Raw genomic sequence first — 9,420 nt, forward strand, 5'->3', positions numbered from 1 at the left:
GTGCTAAGTGCAAAGCATAAATCACAACCAGCTGAACTTGTTCAGCAGTAGTAGGAAACTTCCCCTCTTGGAGAGGCAGGAGAGGAGGAAGCCTCTTTCTCTAATAAAGACAAATTGGAAACCTTTATTGTAGTCAGGTTAAAATGCTATCCTTCTTGAAAAGACCATTTTACAATCTTTCTGTAAACAGGTTTTCTTTTGAATTCATCTATCTCCATAAAAGCTCTCTTCCCCTCTGTTCCCCCCGGGTGAAACCTTCACTTCCTGCAAACACACGCAGCCAGTATTACGCCAGACACGAAGCGGCTCCCTCCCTTTAATTGCTGTCAGCAGCTATCAGGACAAGGAAGATGGGAACGTGACTATTCACTGAGCTGCAGCCAGCAACGCGGGGTAGGTAACTGCTCGCTGGCCAGTTTGTGGGCAGAACCCGCGCACCTTTCCTCCCTCCCCTCACCAGGCTGTTGAAGACACGCTTAGATGAACACCTTGGCGTTTCCTTAAGCAGCACAAAGTTGGTCATAGCTTGTCTGCACTCTGAATTATATGGCAATAACTTTTTACAAAACAGAGGTGTTCAGTCAGATCTCCAGTGATGAAGGGAGGAGGAGGAGAAAGGTGGTGTTTCTCCTCTCAAAGCATCAGGCTGTGAATTACCAGGTACATTTCAACAGCTTGAACACTAATCCAGAAAGGTTTACAGGGAGGCGAGTTGCTGCAACTGCATACAGAGAAGCTGAAGGGATTTCAGTGTAACGTATACTTTGCTTTTGGTTACTTTAGTTATTGAACCCTTTATCTGAACATAAACTCAACAGACAGTCCACAGACAAATCCCCAGTGTGATATTTAAAGGCAGTCGGTGTAAATAATGCATAAGGATAACAGATGGAGCCTCTGGCCAGTGCGGGGCGATTCAAGTTACACGTCCTCAGACTCCACTCTCCATTTGGTGTGCAGAATCCAATTGCAATTTCTGCACTGAAATATTTGTGACACTTCACTGCCACCAAGAGCTTCAAAAGCCATATTGTGCCATTTGTTTTTTGAAACAGGCCTTTCTCCTTACTCCAGGGGAGAAGACACTGAAAAACAAATAAAGAGCAAATGCTATCTTGGTTGGAGCCATTCTTTTTCTTTGCCACTGCAAGCTTTTCCTCTCCCATTTCATTACACAGGGAAGGAAGCGTTTCACTTCTAGGGCTTCCTCTGCCTCTGTTTAATGTCAGCAACTCTTATTTCTGATGCAGAGATTGTTATGATTAAAATGGATTAGAACTTCAAGAAACAGGCAGCAAGAATGTATGATGTTATTTGTTCAGGAGCAGAGATATCATTACCAAGAAATGACTGTAGTAATAAAAGTCAGAAGACAAAGGGGAAGGTTTACACTAAAGTGTATCGAGATGTTTGGCAACAAGTCCTACCCAAAGTCAATAGGTGCTTTATGAAAAGGATGCATGGACCTTTACAATTTGCAGTATGAAGAACTCTCATCCTAAATAGACATCCAACAGGTTTTGCAAGACACCATCATTTTTACCCTGCAGCCACAGCAGTTGCAGCAGCAGAAAGTTGCACTCTTACTTTCCCACCCATTGCCCAGGTCTGTTGTTTCTCCTCACTCAGGTGAGTGAGATGAGGGCACTGAAGTTGCCCCAGGAGGTCTGGTCTGGTCCACTACGCCACCACCAGTATTACCTTCAAGTCATTACACAGACACATTAAAAGGCAAACAGGTAACAAAGCAATAAACCTCCCTAAAAAACAAACCCTCCACAGCTGCTGATTTTGAGTTTTACTTTCCCAAGAGCAACTACTCAGTATTTGCTAAGGTGTGAAGAGGAAAGACTCAAAGTATCAGTTCTTGGTTCTGATGCTATCTGGGTTCTTTCAAAAAAAAAAAAAAAAACCCCAAAACACCAACAAACCACAAACCAAACCACAATGTAACCCTTCCATTTCTTTTTAAGCCTTCATTTGAATATCTGACCAGTGATATGTCAAATAGATGTTTTATTGAAATAACATTGTGCTCTTTGGAATTTTAGCTTTTGTTTCTATGATCACCAGTAAGACAGACACACTAAAATAAAAAAAGTCTACTCTAGTATGTACCATTGGTCCCTGTGAGGATTTCCACTGTGCCTTTGAAACTTCATGGTACAGGACACAATAAATCACTTAACTGTAGACCCTAATTACACATTTCCAGAACAAGTATGAATCATTTAGATGACTATTTCCTTCTATGATTTTTCCTTATTCAATTAATTCATAATAATTAAATCCGAGGATTTCCTCCTTGCTTAAGCTTAATATGACCCCCCATTTCTGCAGTCTAAGGCTTGAAGCAATTCAGATGATTCCATACTTCTGATGTTCTACAAACACAATAAGAAGAAACAACTTTGTGTGTTAATTAATTAACCATAGGTCAAGTAGTTATTAGTTGCGGAAGGGACAACAGTAGTAAGTTGTAAAGTTATAAAATAACATCATCATCATTTGTACACATTAGAACAGTACCTGAGGACAAGCATCTAATAGGAAGGTGCTGTTCTGGGAACACACAAGCTACTCAGCCCTTATCCTTGAGGGGCTATTAGGCTCTGAATGCATGACACCAGCAGAGAAAGAGGGTAAAAAAAAATAGGACAGAAGCAAAACAAGAAAAGTTATGACACTCAAGCATCAGATTTTTTTTTTTTTTAATCTTTTTAAAATTTTGGTCCAGGGCTTACTTAGAAAAGCAGTATCTAAAGAAGGGAGAAAGCATGACAAAGGACAGGAAAGTAAGGGGAGTAACCAGGAGAAGAGGGCAGTCAGCCCAGGTCACAGGAGAAGTGCCTCTCAGAAAACAACCCAACCCCACCAGGCAGAACAACCCCCACAACCACAAATACTCTGAGCCCACTACCAGCAAGAACAGTACCTTTTCCTAACAATCTCTGCTTCCCCGTCTTCAGGGTGTAGCTTCTCCCTGAATAGCCCCCAAACTTTGAAATCACACCTAGTTGAGGTAGAAAAATGACTGCCAAATCTCTCAGCAGGATTGCGTCCTGCTCCCTTGTAGCTGGGGGTGGTAGGGAGATGAGTGGTCCCAGCTGAAGCTTGGTGCCTCACCAAAGGTACATGAAGGAGGTCTGCACACCTGCTTTCCAATCCTTCACAGGTGAGTATAGAGTTCATCATGCTTATTAAAGAAAATATCCTGAATAACTCAGTATAGACTTCTACAGAAATATTGCAACAATAATGTCAAGTGATTAAGCTATGCTTAATTAGTATAAGCACACAGAACATCATTGTGATGTTCCTTATCTTTTTCTTCTTTGCTTTCCTGGTGGATAAGCTGGTGGAGCATGTGAGGTTACTAGGGGTTACCAGGTGGTGCAAAAGGGGTGAACAAGGGTAGGCGTGAACGTGCGTGGAGAGATGAATAGCACGGCGAATGCAGTAACAGCTAGATTGCAATGCTGAAAACACTGCGGGGAAAACAAATGCGAGCCTTGAGCTCTGAAGTGTGATTCTCTCACTTCCCAGCTAGGAGCAGAAAGCAATTTGGTGAGATTTGCTGCTCTAATAAAAAAGAAGTTGTATAAAAGAGCTGTGGCTGCAGCATGCCTAGCCATTTAGCTTACACAAGGTAGAGCTAAAATTTCTCAGCTCGAGTACCACCAGGCTGAAAAGCAGCACGAGATCTTCAGGTTGCCTCAGTACGAGGGGTCCACACTTGTGTGGTGTGCCTGCACCTGTGACTTTAGCTGGTACCTAGAGCAACATTACCTGAGGGACACCTCTGCATGCTGCTTTCGGACCTCAGGTGGTCTCTCCCAAAGCAGTGGGAAGAGTTTGTGATGGCAAGTGGGTTGGGCAGTACTGCACGGCTCTGTGGCCACAACTGGAAAAAGCAATAGTGGAAGCATGAGAGGAAAAATCAGAGTTGGAGCTGGGAGGAAAAAGTGCAGAAGGTGGCAGCAGTGACAGCTCCAGCAGGGCTATGGGTCTGGGAGGCAGGTGTAATGTATTATACATTATGTGAGAGGAAAATTAGGCTTCATGTGGCCATCACTCTCCTAAGGAAGCTCTAATTGTCACATAAACCACTTGGGCTTTCCTCCAGCTGAAGTTACAACCTCAGAGCATGGTTACTTGACGATAACAGGCTGTACCTTCAGCGTGTAAATCTGCGTGCCTGATTTAAACCAGCTAAGTAGCTGGTCCTGAACATCGCACGAGCACTGACCAAAGAGGCGTCCTCTGTCTGCTGGATTTATGGGCACACCCTGTTAGCATGGATGGGCTCGTCCTTACAATTCACCCCTTTGTGTGGTCCTGATGTTTTGGGTCTGGACCCAGCTTGGCCATGCCTGCGCTGTACAGCTCATGTGCTTAGCCCAGATCAGAGTGCCCTGCTCGTCTACGTGCCATGCAGGGAGGCAGGGATGCTGCATCCTGATGCCCCACCAGGATACAGTTAAGGCAGGTGCTCAGTCTCGGGGCTGGGAAATGCCCCGGCTCCCTCCGTCACGCTGTTCTCTCCAGAGGTGGGAGCATCCCTGCCCAGCCTGGGTTTCATCAGTGCTGCAGCGGGCAGGGCTGCTGTGCAGTGCTCCATATGTGCATCCTGGACCAATCTGGCCATTAGTAGGTATAAGAGAAGACATTAGATGATAAATTACATTTTCCCTGGCTACTTTTGTCTCAGGAGTGTCTGCATAAAGCCCATTTGGCCCTGTGTCTCTACGATGTCTATTTACATAGAGTGGCTTCTGCTCTAACCCGCAACCTAGGCTTTTTCTCGTGGCTGAAGGAGGTTGAAATGTGTGCATTGCTTTTGAAATCTGTCTCTGAACATTTCTTTTAGCAGCAACCACTGATCACATCTCATAAACAGCCACATTTTTCAATAAAAGTTTCACATTTGTTAGTTCTAATGTAATTATTTATAGAAATGCCCTTTTCCTGTGATCCATAATCTTCTCAAACCTTAGTGGTTTCTTGCTGTGAAAAATGATTCACGCTGGGCTGCATGTCTCATGGTAGCTGCATATTTGTTCATTGCCGTGCATTTTCTAATCTAAAACACTGCATCTGGAAATGATTCCTGGGGAATGGCTCTCATGAAGATCATTACCCAGAGGGGTAATCCAGCCCATAGGTGTTCAGGATTCCACTGAAATTAACTGGAAGTCCATGCAGAAGTATAAGTAAATATCCTTACACATCTTCTAGAAAATGTCCATAGCTATAGATAGATATCTATAGATATATACCTATTTTCTCCTCATTGACAGATTTTGCAACAGATATTTCAAAAGCATTTACCCTCATGGATGATATTTGATAGTGGGGAGCTACAAAGGGGTGACTTCTGCAAGAAGTTGCTAGAAGCTTCCCTCATGTCTGACAGAGCCAATGCCAGCCAGCTCCAAGATGGACCCACCGCTGGCCAAGGCTGAGCCCATCAGCGATGGTGGTAGCGCCTCTGGGTTGACAGAGTTAAGAAGGGGGAAAAAACCTGCACAACACCAAAAGCAATTGCAGCCAGAGAGAGGAATGAGAAGATGTGAGAGGAACAACTTTGCAGACACCAAGGTCAGTGAAGATGGAGGGGGAGGAGGTGCTCCAGGTGCCGGAGCAGAGATCCCCCTGCAGCCCGTGGTGAAGACCATGGTGAAGCAGGCTGTCCCCCTGCAGCCCATGGAGGATGATGGGGAGCAGATATCCACCCGCAACCCGTGGAGGACCCCATGCCAGAGCGTGTGGATGCCCAAAGGAGGCTGTGGCCCGTGGGAAGCCCATGCTGGAGCAAGCTCCTGGCAGGACCTGTGGACCCGTGGAGAGAGGAGCCCACGCTGGAGCAGGTTTGCTGGCAGGACTTGTGACCCCGTGGGGGACCCACGCTGGAGCAGTTTGTGAAGAACTGCAGCCCGTGGGAAGGACTCATGATGGAGAAGTTGGTGGAGGGCTGTCTCCCGTGGGAGGGACCCCAGGCTGGAGCAGGGGCAGAGTGTGAGGAGTCCTCCCCCTGAGGAGGAAGGAGCGGCAGAGACAACGTGTGATGAACCCCATTCCCCATCCCCCTGTGCTGCTGGGGGGAGCAGGGAGAGAAATCGGGAGTGAAGTTAAGCCCGGGAGGAAGGGAAGGGTGAGGGGAGGTGTTTTAAAATTTGGGTTTAGTTCTCATTATCCTACTCTGATTTGCTTGGTAATAAATTACATAAATTTTCCCCAAGTCAAGTCTGTTTTGCCCATGACAGTAATTGGTGAGTGATCTCTCCCTGCCCTTATCTCAACCCAGGAGCCTTTCGTTATATTTTCTCCCCGCTGTTGAGCTGAGGAGGGGAGTGATAAAGCGGCTTTGGGGGGCACCTGGCCTCCAGCCAGGGTCAACCCACCACACTGCAGGACTGCAAGAGTCTGCAGAAGGTCAGCACGTGTAGCACGGCCTGCTGCCCTCTTCCGCATTTCACATGCACTCGTTTTGGGGCCAAAATGCAGTTGCCTTTCTCAGAGGCTAAGCAAACGCAGGTGCACAGTCGGTGTCACGCTGCGTGCCTCACACCGTAGGCTGGCTCCCAGGGCCCTGCTCTGATCTGCTGACCTCCCAGCAAGCACGTTCCTGTACCATGGCTGCAGAGCAAAATCTCGCTCTCAGTGGTGCTGAGGTTGCTCCTGGCTCCCACGGGTCGTGGGAAGGCTGCAGGCAGCAGAAAGCTCGGCCAGACTCCGTGCCAAGGGGAGCTTTGCTGCCTCCCTGCACACACGCTCCCCACTCACCTCTGAAATCCTCTGCAGCATGTTTTTAATAGCCCTATTCAAGGTGAAAGCTTCTAACCAGTGTTCAGTTACATTTTTATCTTGGAGTGGAGAAAGAGGTGTATGTTTTCACCACTGAGAAAGACCCCACCCATATATTTCAAAGGATGGAATTATTTGTTATAGGAAATCACTCGGGCAATCCATATTAACATATTAATTATGATTCAATAAGTTTTCCACAGCAGTCTATAATTAATGTTAGTTTATTTGGGTACGTTTTGTTAAGAACTATTGTAAATGGAAAACAGATAATTGCTGGAAGGGTTTGCTCTGTGAAGTGCCATCCTGATTGGTGACGAATGCAGTGGTGCAGGGAGCGTTAGACGCGCTGGAGAGGGAGCGAGGGGGAGGTTTTTCCCTCCATGACTGAGCTGGGTTATATGATCCCACCGCCCCGCAAACTGCGAAAAGGGGCACTGTAAGTCCGCTGTGTTTCTATCGATAATTGAACTCATTAGCGTCGCATGGTGACTTGGCCTCCTGTTTACTTCGGGTAGCCGTGGAGTACTGAATTTGTGTCATTTCTGATTTCTCCCTTCCATGTCGCAGCTGCTCAGCATAGATAGTTTTTCACAGGCAATTAAAGGACCTAAGACAGGAGCAGGAATGAGAGGGAAGACACTGTGTGTTAATTAGATTTTTTGCAAGTAATTGACTCAGTCATGCAAAGGGAATATCTGAGATGCATGTTGCTGTTTTCACCACTCTCAAATCTGAAGCAGTTTTACATTGAATTAACTTAAAGCCTGCACCAGACATGCACTTTCAATAATGAAAGGTTTTGTTCTTTGGGGTTTTTAGGGTGGAAAAAAGGACCCACTTCTCAACCGTATCTAAAATATCTAAAAAATTCTACACCAAAATAATTCCTATATTGTTTTCTAGAATGAGGAATACGAACATATATGTAAATATAAAAGCTATTTTCAAAATGAATCAAACACATTTATCGTTCTGGTATTTTTACCCCAATAATACATTGATAAAACTTTTTTTTTTTTAATAATGTGAACAGAAAAATTCTCTCAGTTGAAATATAAATCATTACCCTTACATATTTTTATAAATTTCACGTGGAATAATAATAAAAAAAATAGCTTCTTTTTTAAATGAAACTAGATTTGTGTATCAAACCATGTGTGTATCTGCTACACTCCCTTCTTTTTTTCCTCCCAAAGCTTTTGAATGCTGGTGGACAGCTTCAAGGAGGCAGCTAGCAGAGGTGCATGGCTGATGCTCTGAAACATGGAGCGAGATGCCTGACAGAAGAGAAATGTTGTTAATCTTGCTAATGTGCTCACTGAAAGAGTCCATGAAAGAAATGACTTAGGAAAAAAAAGTGCAGAAAAAACCAGATTCCATCACTTCTACACACAACAGGAGGTGCTGTGCTCACTTGGTGGGTGCTCTGCTTCAGAACTGAGCAGCTCTACTCTCGGGTGAACTCAGGGATATTAATGGTGTCAGAAACAATCACTGAAGAAATACTGAAACATGTCTAAAGGGGGGGGGGGGGAGGAAAGGAAAGAAAAAGATTACAGTTGTATTGTGCTTCATTTCCCTAATTTAATGTCCTAGATGGGACTTTGGTGGCTAAGTCTTGTTCCCTACCCAATCTCTCAAAGTCTGCAGGGGCACTGCGTGTTTAAACATGCTAGGAATCTGGACTTGGATGCATATGGCCTTCTTTAACAGGTGTACAGGATTTATCTCAACAGCAGAACATCCGTCTTTTGTCCAGGTGCCATGCTGATGCACTTCTTTCACGCTGTGCCTCTAAGTCCCACCTCTGTTATCTGGAAGGCCACTAATTCTCACGGCGCCCAGAGACGTGTGACATCTGCCCTGGCAGTAAGGCTCTTTCACCAGTGGGAAGGGGACAGCTTTGTGTTAGCAGCCAGGGCGAGCAGAGAGGCTGGAGAATTAAGAAGCAGAATTAGTGGGTTTGCCAGCAGCTATTTAGATTAGATTAGAAAAGGTGTTAGGAGAGATTAGCTGGGAATGGGCTCGGAGATAGTGATAGGGGTCAGTGGGGACATTAGAGGGCACTCAGGGACGAGACTTTCTGCACCATGGCATCCCCAAGCTCAGAGGAAAGGTTTGTGTCAGGTATCGCTTGGTGCCTGGGAGGGGGGGAGGGGGGTGGACACAGCACGAAGTGATCATGTCCCGTGGGCTCTGGGTGGACATTACTACTGTGCTTCTGTCCCAAACTGTAAGTAGCTCATCTGTCCCTAGAAATCAGCTGGTCTGATGCCTTCAGGGTCCTGGGGAAGGTCACAGCAGGGCTGTGAATACATGACAATGTTGAGCACTTCCCTGGTGGACCTGGGCTCCCTGGACCTGACCATGAGTTGATTTTACAGAACATGCAGCTTTCTGAGGACAATGTAGTTTCTGACAGGACCTATGCGAACAGGAGATCCTTACCTCCCACAGTGGCACTGCCTTCATCAAGCAACAGGCGGTCTTCAATATGAACATTGTCTGACATGTCATCCTCACCTTCTTTAGCACTTACTCTGCGTTGCTGGGGGTCTGCCCATGCTGCCAAGCTCTGGTTGCAATCCTGCCCGACCCTCAGACTTCATC

This window comes from Grus americana, chromosome 2 (assembly GCF_028858705.1).
Source record: "Grus americana isolate bGruAme1 chromosome 2, bGruAme1.mat, whole genome shotgun sequence".
In the NCBI taxonomy this organism is placed as follows: Eukaryota; Metazoa; Chordata; class Aves; order Gruiformes; family Gruidae; genus Grus; species Grus americana.